Source organism: Pelodiscus sinensis, chromosome 2 (assembly GCF_049634645.1).
Source record: "Pelodiscus sinensis isolate JC-2024 chromosome 2, ASM4963464v1, whole genome shotgun sequence".
NCBI classification, from domain to species: domain Eukaryota; kingdom Metazoa; phylum Chordata; order Testudines; family Trionychidae; genus Pelodiscus; species Pelodiscus sinensis.
The window spans coordinates 115,918,659-115,929,974 of record NC_134712.1 but is presented as its reverse complement, the minus strand read 5'-3'; the positions used below and the strand labels follow the sequence as shown (position 1 = coordinate 115,929,974).

At 43.8% G+C, this 11,316-nt stretch overlaps 1 protein-coding gene across 4 annotated transcripts in view; it reads left to right on the top strand.

Annotated features, from left to right (window-relative positions):
* The first annotated feature begins 1,033 nt into the window (after positions 1-1,033).
* EXOC2 (exocyst complex component 2) overlaps positions 1,034-11,316 on the top strand; it is a 190,604-nt gene continuing 180,321 nt past the window's right edge. For 3 of the 4 annotated variants that reach the window (XM_075921345.1, XM_075921343.1, XM_075921346.1), the window contains exon 1: positions 1,034-1,190. The gene's annotated coding sequence lies outside the window, so the exon portion shown is untranslated. The remainder of the gene's footprint in view (positions 1,191-11,316) is intronic. The other variant, XM_075921344.1, reaches the window with a different exon arrangement.

Sequence of the window (11,316 nt, the reverse complement as noted above, 5' to 3'; positions counted from 1 at the left end):
TGGACACTCCACGGTCGACATCAAAAGCATTTGTCGACCTCCCCGGTAAACCTCATCCCGCCAGGCATTATTTAAATCGCCACTTCATTTTCCTATGTCTAGAAAGGTAATCTACATGGCTACATCCACATTGGCATGATCTTGTGCAAATACTCTTTAACGCAAGAGTTCTTGCATTAAAGTATTTGCGCAAGAGAGCGTCTACATTGGCATGTGCCTTTGTGCGAGAGATGGCTTTTGCGCAAGAGCATCCATGCCAGTGTAGACGCTCTCTTGCGCAAGAAAGCTCCGATGGCCATTTTAGCTATCGGGCTTTCTTGCGTAAGAAATTCATGCTGCCTGTCTACACTAGCCTCTTGTGCAAGAACAGTTGCGCAAGAGGGCTTATTCCTGAGCGGGAGCATCATAGTTCTTGCACAAGAAGCTCTGATTTCACACATTAGAACGTCAGTGTTCTTGCGCAAGAACTCCTGGCCAGTGTAGACAGGCAGCAAGTTTTTGCGCAAAAACAGCCACTTTGGCGCTAGATCACCCCAATGTGTAGACAGCTGTAGTGTAGACCTATCCTCTCTGTCCACAAAAACCTCTGTTGACAAAAGCCTGTAGTCTAGACCTACCCAAAGTCTTTCTACAACACTTTCCATTAGCCCCGCACCCTACGGGCTGAAGAACGGGACTAAGATGTTTACAAAGTCCAACCACCAGCAAAAACCACCCTCCTGGCTCGCTCAGGGCAGAAGCCCGACTGGAAGCAGAAAACGACTCGTTTGCAGGTTGCAGGCCCTGGGAGCGCTTGGCAGGAGCGGCAAGTCTGTCCCCGGGCGGGCTTCCTCCGCACCTCCTCGGTGCTTTCCTTTCTTTACGAGCTCAACCGGCTCCCTGCCCCGTGCGCGGCGCCAAACCCAGCAGCCCGCCGTGGCCTCGCGCTGCGGCTGAGGGCGAAGGGACCGAACGCGCAGGCACTGGGCGGCCCGGGCTGGAGGCAGCGAGGAAGGAGCTCAGGGGCGGGGCCGGGAGAAGGAAGGCGCGGCCCAAGCGGGAGGGGCGGGGCTGCCGCTCGATTGCTCCGGTTCCGCCTCCCGGGCGATCGATGCGTCCGGACTCCATTGCGGCGGCCTGGCTGTGCGGGAGGCGGAGGCGCTACCTGGAGCGACGCTGCCCAGTGCCGGTTTCAAACAGCGCAGCGGCCGGTGAGTGCTCCCCCCCCCTCCCATCCCGGACACACGCACGTTAGCGCGAGCCGGCTCCTAGTCACTGGCCTCGGGCCGCACCCCCGCCGCGCGCCTCCTGCCCCGGGGTCTCGCTGCCGCCGTTGCTAATAACGATCCGGATCGGGCCGTTGGGATCCGCCCGGTACGCTGCCCCCGCCGGGCGCTGGATGTGCGCGGCAGAGGCCAAGCGCTGCCCCCGCCCCCCAGCCGCACACTGCGGAGGCCCCGCTTGTCTCCGCGCTGGGCCCCGCCGAGCTGCCGCCAGCCACTTCCGTGCCGCGGGGCAGCGCCGGTGGCAGCGGCTCGGCGCCAGCACTGCCCGTGGGGCCGGTGCGGAGGGGCGGTGGATGCTTGAGCCCTGGCTTGGAAACACTGCGCGTGTCTCTGCTGCTGTGGCTGGCCCGTGCGAGCTGAACTGTGCTAGGCTGGCTCTGGACGAGGCGCTCAGTGTTGTAGTTGCTTGGGCTGAAGTCTGAGACCCTCCCAGCTTGCCAGGCCTTACAGCCCAAGCTGTCACGCTAAAGTCCTCTAGAGTGGACCAAATGTCCGTGCTGCAATAGAACAGCTCCTTGGCCTGAGCTCCAGGAGCCTCAGTCAGCTGGCAGGGGCCACCACAGAAGTCTAATTGCAGTGTAGACATACCCACTAAGTCCACAAGCCCCAGGTCTCTCAGATCTGAATTCATAAAGCACTGTACACATACCCATATAGTTGGTCACATAATCACCGATATTTTATGGACTTGGTCACTTAGTCATGTAGAAAGTACCTGCAGCTGAGGCTTCAACCATGCTGTCGTTTTGGGGTGCTTTAAACAGGATCCTGTTCATCTGCTTGTTATCAAATCTGGAAGACCCATATAAAAACATGTGTTTTTCATTTGAATGGAAGCTCTTATTTAAATTATGTCTGTGGCACTGCAGTTATATTCCTCAATGAGGGATAAAATCACTGATAATACAAAGACTTTACAATTTAAAGGCACCATAAATATAGTAAATGGGCCAGTAGTGGTGGCAGTTGCTCTTCATTATAAGGTACAGTAGAAAAGTAACATACTACTTCCAGACTTCATGCAGTGGCATGGGAGCCTGAAAACTTTGAGGGCCCTAGCTTTGAGTCTGCATCAGGGAGCTTGGATGCACTAATAAATTGTAGATCTTGCATGAGTTAGGCTCCCTGGCTAGCTGGATGCCTGGCCATCTGACGACTTATGCTGGGGGAGCTGGGCAGCTCAGCTGGTCCAAGAGTTTGGAAGCCTTGAGGCCCCTGGAGCAGGCTGCATCCAGGCCAGGACCTCCAGCAGCTCCTGATGCAATTCGTGTCAGTTTCATTGCTGTGCCCACCATTGAACAGCAGTGGTGAGAAACAATGTGTAATAGATAAAAATAGTGGTAGCCCTATATATTGAACAAGTGTGTTAATTAGATTAGGGTATAGAGAAATTAAATAGTGATTTGGTGAGCTTATATTCTACTAGTTAAGCAGGAATGTACTTTTTCTTTCTTTAGACGGTTGTGCCCACGAAAACTCATGAAACCATCTACAGTACATGTTTTGTTAGTCTTTAAGTGCTACTAGACTACTTGTAGTTTTTTCTTTCTTCATTACTAATCTTTATTAAAATCCTGTGAAGCTTATAATGTGGTGTCAATTTATGTAAAACAACCTGGATAATAATTTATCCTGAATCTCTGTTTCTGGCAAAAACAGGCATGTAATGCAAAAAGATTGCTACTGCTCAGAGCTACAGTCTCTGAAAGGCTAGCATGTATAAGTATTTTGGCAGTTTTCTTTAAATGTATCTTGTCACAGAATGAGTGACTTAACTTCTGTGCTGCTGCTTCCCTGGCTGTTATATAATAATGATAATGACTGCCTTGAAAAGCACGTTGAGATCTGTTGATAAAAAGTTCTGGGTAAAAGCTAGTTATTATTGTACCAGCCTTTATCCAGGTGCTTGCACTAAAATGTTGGTTTGATCCAATGAACTGGTTTATAGATGAGGAGGTTAGGAAGACTTTTTCTTGAGAATCCCTCTGCTCTTAGGGAAAGGTGAGTTTTTTCTTCCTATAGAAAAGGCTATAGTGCCCACCTTCGATGTAGTTAGTGGATCCCTAGCTATATCTGTTTGGTGGTCCAGAGCTTCAGGCCTTAGCTGACCCACCTCTAAATATACTAGTGGATATGGAAAGAAATCATGTTCATCCACCACTAGTCTGGCCTCTGATCCATCCACACGCTTCCTCTTCATTCTGACCTACTTACTTACTCATCACATACAGTGCACCTGTGGTTTATGGATAGCCTTCCATAGTGTAAACAAAATGGGGGAGAAGAAATGTCTCGTGAGGGTTCCCTGTACATGTGGGAGATGGTCTAGGCCAGAGATTTTAATATCATATGAAGTAAGTGTGATTAAAAGAAAAAAAACCAACCAAACAAACAAATCCTCATGGATAATAGTGCATGTGCATAGTGGTAACTTTTCACATTCCATCCTCCTAACATCAGTGTAGCCAAAGGCACTAGTCTGTGTTTACGTGTACAAAGTATCAGTTGCAAAAATAAAACAGATTTCAAATTAAAGTATAAAAGCAAACTGAAAATTAATCTGGTTGTTTACATTCCTATATCTCAAAACCAGCGGCAAGTCCCCCCACCCTAATTTGATGGAGGAAAACCCACCTGTCTTTTGGGTTCTCTTGCCAAAATTCAGTCTTGGGCACATTTTTTAATCCTAGATTACAAATTCCTGAAATTAGAGGTTTATAATGAAAAGGCTCAGTTTACCTTTAGAATCTTAACCACATCCTAGACTGCATGCATATTAGTTATATGCTTAAAACAAACAGACCCTCCGTACCACTTTATTTGAAATGCATATCGGTTTTTTTAGGTCAAAATATATTTTTAAACATACACTTTTAGACTATTCATGAATTTGTCTAAGACATTATCTTCAGCAGAAAAGGAAATTATTTAAACTTTTTTTTTAAACAATAAGATAATGGACACGGTGCTGAATGCTGATTGTTCAACGTAGACAAAAACAAGTTGTGGTCAGCATCGTCAGGTAGATATTGTAGCCCTTATGGCACTTGAAACTCTACTTAGTTGTGTTTGTTCTTTTTATAAACAAAAAAGTAAATATTCCCTCTACCCTGGTTTTAAATATGATTGAGCTTCCTCGAAAGGTAAAACCCTCAAATGACCAATCAGCATACAAAGAAACAAAATAGGGTCCTGACCTTCTAATCTTAGTCATATAGTCAGACCTTGTGCATGTGCAGAACTGCAGAGTCAGTGGGGCGCTGTATCATATTTAAGAAGCAGATTGCATTGTAGTGGGGGCCTGGATCTGAATGTAATATTGAGGCCTAAATGAATATATGGGTCCCTAGAAGTGTGTACAAGTGTATTTTAATCTATTTTGGTTGAGTTTTACTAACTCTTTGTGTGATAATGTCTATAACAATATACAGTAAAACTCCAATAGTCCAGCATCCAATAGTCCGGAACTCCTGATAGTCCGGCGTCAAAATGGCAAGAGCCTAGTGAGTGAGCTTCGGCAAAAAATGAGTCACAAGGTAACAGTGGCAGCAGCTGAACTGAGCAAAAGGGGTAAAAAAGGCTTAAAAACTAAAACATTACAGTATACTGTATGTACAATAAAAAGTGTTAAGAACACTTTATATACAGTATATAATGTATACAGTGTATATATATAACCAGCTTATAGTACCTCCTGATAGTCCAGCATATTTGATAATCCGGCACCACCTAGGCCCCATAGGTTCCGGATTATCGGAAGTCTACTGTACTCTATATCTAAAGAGGCTGATGGCAACTCCAAAGTTAAGATTAGACTTTCCACTTACAGGCTAAATCTCTAAATGAAACAAAACCTTCCCACTGGTGGGGATATAACAGTGAATACAGACACACTGAAGTTTTAAAGAATTTTTTTGCAGTCCAAAGTCACTCTTTAAAAATCTAACTACTTTAAAATTGTTATTACTGAAAACTTTCAAATATCTGATGTGGTGTGTTTGTGTGGCTGAAACAGTTCTCAACATTTGTACATTGCTTCATTCTGCAAAAATGAACATTATGTTCTTTACCAATAATCTTAAACAAATATAAAGAAGGGTGGCATGGTTTTGTTGTCATCATATAGTTGTTTTTCATCAGCACAGAAGGTATCAAACTTTCATTCTTCACAGACAGCTTCAGTTCTCCATAATCACAATTCCTTTATACAAGAGAGAAGCTTTTATAGAAGAATCAGGCTACAGGTTGGGAGCATACAGGCCGCCTCAAATATTAATACAGACACATTATCTGTGTTAAATTCTAGGAAATGTACTGTAAGCGTATTTGTGCATTCAGACCCTCATTCAGAAAACTATTAAAGTGCATGTTGCCTGTGGACTACTCCTGTGCCTCAACTCAGGCACATGCCTAAGCCGTACTTCGCCAAATCAGGGCCATCTATTCTAAAGAGTGTGTGTGTTGGTGGTGGTGGGGCAAAATACTTTGAGTTAAAGTGTGGTGGGCAATAGTTTTGGAAGGGGGGCCACTTCACAAATTTTGGAAGTGGGCGGGGCCTCGGGCAGAAGGGGGTGGGGTTGAGAATTACCTTGCTGGGTACAGTGACCTTATTTTTTAAACCAGCTGCAGCTAATAAGAACGATTTAATTTAAATTATGAAACAGATTAAGCATTTTAACTTTCTCATGTTAATCAAACTTCATTTTAAATAAAGTAAAATATTATGCCCAACACAAACGGTTTCAATGTTTTCAATGGCAAGGATGGAGAACCCTTTTGGGTTGGGGGAAGGGGGGTCACTGACCCACAAAAAAATCAATTGGAGACCATACAAGTGAGAAGCAAAAAAACTCCTCCAAAACCTCCCAGTGCTCACTGATGTGGCCCCAATTGAGACACCTCACTTCTCCGGTGCCCCACAGGGTGAAGGGAAGAGGGGGGACTGAAGTTCAGGGCTTCCCATAGATCAGATTTACTTTTCTGGGGTTCTGGAATTAGTGGATTTTATGGACCTCCTTAGACGCTGGGGTAGGAACAAAAATGAGGGGTACAGTGTGTGAGACAAGTCTGTCAGCAAGGAGGATAGGGTTGGGGTGCAGGATCTGGGAGGGAGCTGAGGTGCAGAAGCAAGCTGGGTGGAGGGAGCAGGAACAAGGGAGGGTGCAGTGTGTGGCCAAGAGAGAGGGTGCAAGAACATGGGTGGGTGTCAAAGCAAGCTGAGGGTGTCGGGTCTTCAGGGGAGGGAAGTGATGGGATGAGGGGGGCCTGGGCATGAGGGGGAACCTTACCTGGCTTTGTGCCCCCTTGCAGCAATGGCTGCAGCCATGCTGTCTTGGCCACCCTGCAGGGAGGCCCTGCTGCTGTGGCCAGCCACCCAGTATAGGTCTGGCACCGCTGCCACAGCCACGCAGCCGTAGGTCAGCCCCAGAGACCACAGGTGCCACTGCCCCGGAGACAGGAGATGCTGCAGCCACGCGGTCCAGAACTGGCCCTGAAACACTGTGGCCACAGGGCATCCCAGAGGTGCCACTGCTGCAGCCACACTGCCTGGAGCCAGTCCCGGAAGCACCGTGGCCTGGGGCCGGTTCTAGAGGTGCTGCAGCCACATGGCTGGGGCCGGCCCCAGTAGCTGGAGGCACTGCTGCCATGGCCAAGCAGCTTGGGGCCAGCCCCGGAGGCGTCTCAGCCACAGGCTGCCCCAATCTCTGGGGCCAGGCCCTGTGGCCATGGCAGTGGCACCTTGGTGACTCTGGGGTGGCCTGGGGAAGTGTGAGTCACCAAGCCGGTCCCAGGCTGGGCCACTGAAGCACCATTTAGGAGCCTCAGGGCCAGTGTTGTCTTCTCTCCAGCAGCTGTGTGGGGGGAGGAGAGGTGGGGCTGAGCTCCTTCCCCTGCGGCACATGCCCTCTAGAGGGTGGGGTCTCGATCAAAGCCCTAGGTGATCTGGATTTGGCCCGCTGACAGGCTTTTGCCTGCCCCTGATTTAAAGTAATACAAGAGTATTTCCCACCTATGCAAACTGTTAAAAGCCAAAGAAGTCACCAACCATGCCACATAGCAAACATTTATTTACTTTATCAGCCTCCCCACTACTTACATCCTCACCAACAACACAAGTTTTAACTCTGGCCATATTAATTGTACAGATGTGGTTATTTTATGACTAATAATGTTTGGCTGAAGAGTAGTATATGCAGATACATGAGGTTATGAAAAACCTCTGGTGGTTTATTTTTTCTGTAGTGTAAAGCAAACAAAACTCCATCATAGTGGTATTTATTTAGTTCATTTTTTTGAATGTCTGTGTCATTCTCAGCATATTTACATAAATGGGTTTGAAAGCTTTTTGAGTCTCAAAACATCAGGCTTTAATTTCAGGCTGTGTGAATAAGACCTTTTAACTAATTTAGGAACTTGAAAGGAGATTATTGAGAACATTAACGTTCTTGTATAGACTTAGATTTATTAGGAAGCAGTAAGACAGTTACAGAACTTTAGAAGCCTAGAGTTAAAGTGGATGTATCAGCACAACCACTGGTAAATGGAGACTGGAAGGCTACCGGATGGAATAAACTTTCAATGGATGTTGAAGAGAAAAGAGGGTGGAGCCCTAAATTTGGAGAGGGTTTGATTTACAACAGTCGAGAAATTTAAAGAAAGCTTGTGAACTATCTGGCTGCATGGGTGACTAGGTCATTTTTGGTTTTAATGTTATTGAATTTACTAAGTAATAATTCATCTAACTAGTTAATGCCAAAACTATTGATCGATACTTAAAATGGGTGAGATATAGTAGTTCTTAAAAATATTCATCAGTACATTAATATTGACATGTTGAGTCTGACAAATTTGAAGGAAGGAGTATGAAACAGACTGTTCTAAAGAAAACCATAAAGACTGTCAGGAATAGTGTGACAGTCTTGATTTGAGATGGTAATCCTTCCTTTTTATGAAAGAGTTCATTCCACTGTTTGTAGTATCAACAAGGTAGAAATTTGTAGAAGTGAAATAGTAGGTTATAGGCCATTTGAGTTCATAATTTGACCACTTTAAAAGAACTTCACTCCTCAAACCAGCTCAGCATCAGTGGAATATATTAAAAGAACATTTGGATTGATTGGGTGAAATATAATAGGTTAGGAGTGGTGAAAGTGTTTCTATATTTATGAGCAGAAACAAAACAATGAAAAGTCAAACTAGTTAATAGATTGTGATTCATTGTGCTTTATTTATAATATGTGTAGAATTGAAAGGTTCTATTCTCGAACAATATAAATTTAAGGAATTAAGCATGCTTAAGAAATACATTGTGCAGTGGGTTTTGTGTTGCATTTCATAAAATCCTACTGAGTGTGTTTGGTTATTTTTTTTATGCTGAGGCACTCTGGTTTATGAAACTGAGTTTGTTTAGTCATATATGAATGATTGTAGTGTGGAAAGAGAGTAAAAAAAGTTTGAGTCTTAGTTTTCTGTTGTAATTTTGCTTAATGAGTGTGTTGTCATTTAGATAGATTGATCCTACCTCAATGACCTAAGTGTGATTGAGTAGATGTGGGAAGTTGGATTGAGTGTATGGGGAAAGTTTAGTTTGTGTTTGCTGGTGAGTTTGATGGGGAAGGAAAATGTGATGTGGGTGGTAGATTGGAGACAAGGTGAGTCATAAGATGGTATGGAATAGGGTGAAGTGTGCCCATGGTAGATAGGTATTAAAGGCTTTTAAATGGTCTTGCTTCAGTTTCTTCTGTTATGACACATAGTCTCTTTAGTACAGTAGTAACCCCCATGTCTTACAGTAATAGAAAGTATCTCTTAAAGTTGTTGAATCTGTCACAATAAAAGACGCTTCTTAAGTATGATCACTGAAAGGATAATTTCCTTGGTTTCAGTTGTTTGTGTTCATGAGCTATGCCCTTTAGGCAGCCTTAACTCATAGGACCAGATTGTGATACTGTTACATGGAGTAATACCTTGTATTAAAGATAGGCCCACTGACTTCAGTGAGACTCCTTGTGGTGTAAGATTCTATTCAAAGTGAGTTTTGGTCTAAGAACAAAATTGAACTGATTTGGCTAAAAATGTGATTCAAAACTGATTTAATTTAAACCTGTGCATCTCTTCGGTGTGTGGACAGCCTTTGAGTAAACACAACATAATCAGGTCCTTAATTAATGGGGTTTGTTTGTTCATCTTTTTCAAATATAAAACCTTTTAAGTACATTATTTGAATATTTGACACAGTTTCTCAAGGTCATTCTGTTGGATGTAGTGCATTCATTTAGTATTTACAATTTAGTAACTGATACCAGCCTAAGATTTTTTGACATGTGAAGGTTAATTGATACTAGCCCTTCATCGGCTACTAAACTGCTACAAAATGAGTGCAAATTATTACTACACAAGGCCATGACTGGTATGTTTTCTCAGGAAGGTTTATGGATTTCTTCTTTCTACTTTCCTTCCTCCCAACCCTCACAATACACAAGCCAGCTGCGAGGATAGAAGGCAAGCAGCTTTCTTAAAAACACACACACACTCCGGTCCCCCACCCCTTTCCTCTTCATACCTCAACAGAGTGACAGCTCCTAGATGTTGCGTGCGAGTGAGTTCAGCTGGTGCTGTGTGGTCTGGGTGTGTGGTCTCCAGCTCTGCAGAGAGGCTGCTAACAGGGTGGATGAGAGAGAGCAACACTGTTTACTTTAATTTATTTCGGATGCCGGAACTATGCCCCGAGTTTCCCTGAGCTTGATTCCACAGTTAGTGGCGTCAGTCCCTTGCAGCTGCAGTGCAGTCTGAAATATGTACTGAACTCCTCTACCAAGTGCTTTGAGAGCATCTGCTTCAGGTCCAGACTTCTAATCCCCCGTGACTCTGAAATCTTAATGGCAATGCTGAATGCTGTGATTATTTTGCTTTCACTATGTCAAGATATATGGCCATGATTTGAAGATGTACCTTTTTTGAGTTAAGCAAGAGTCTTAAGATATACAAGTACAGTCTCCATGAAAACAAAGCTATTATATGGGCATTACTTGGCTACTCTAAAAAATAAAAATAACTGACATACAGATCTGATGGCTAGATCACGTGGTTGAAACATGTTCTTTTAACAACAGAAAAAATGTATCAAGTCATTTAATATAAAATTACTTTTTTGTTTTTCATAATTTGTCCCCCATCTCCCTCCAATTTATACTTTTAAATTCTAAATTGATTTGGCATGTGCCATTGTCCGGTAAATTAACAGGTTTGTCAGTGTTGATAATGGCTTGACTTGATGTGCCACATATGACAAGCTAAGACAAATGAGGCTTTACTATTTCCATGTGACAATATTACCCTTTATTTTATACTAGTTTATCTTTTTCATTATAAGTAGCTTAGTGATGTTTTGAAGACTTTTTCATAAAATATAACATTCATGAGTATTTCTTGTTTAAATTGACAGGTCCTATTTTCTTTTATTATATAAATAAACATACATGGACTCTTAATATCACTTGGAATTTCAGCATTGTTTAGCTTATTCACTTCCCAGTCTTTTCTGGCAGGCTTGCAGGATTAGACTTGTATTATTGATGCAGTGTTGAAGGGCATTGAAGATCTCCAAAAGGGTTAATAAATGTCAGCTATATTCATTGTGTTGCTTTTTGGCGACTTTTAAATCTTGATATGTGTAGGTTTTCTGTCTGATTTTACGTTGCTGGGAAGATAAAAGCATTGAAAGGAGTGCAGTAGTGGCTTCGATTGGTTTGCAGTGGCTTTGAATTAAAAATCTAAGGAATTTATTCGTAAATCATCTCAATGTCCCCTTCGGTGTGATTTGCCATGCTTCTTCGTTGACTCTCTTGTATCACAGTTAGGAATGTAAAAGGCTCGCCGGTTAAGCTCACTCTTATTGGGTGAGGTTTACTGGTTTTGGTTAACTGGCACAACTCCTCACCTACCTGAGCAGCCAGCTGCAGAGTCTACAGTGAAGCCTCCCCGGGAGCAGAGCTGACAGGGGCTGGTGGCCCCACTACAGAGGAGGCCTCATTGTGAACTCTGCAATATA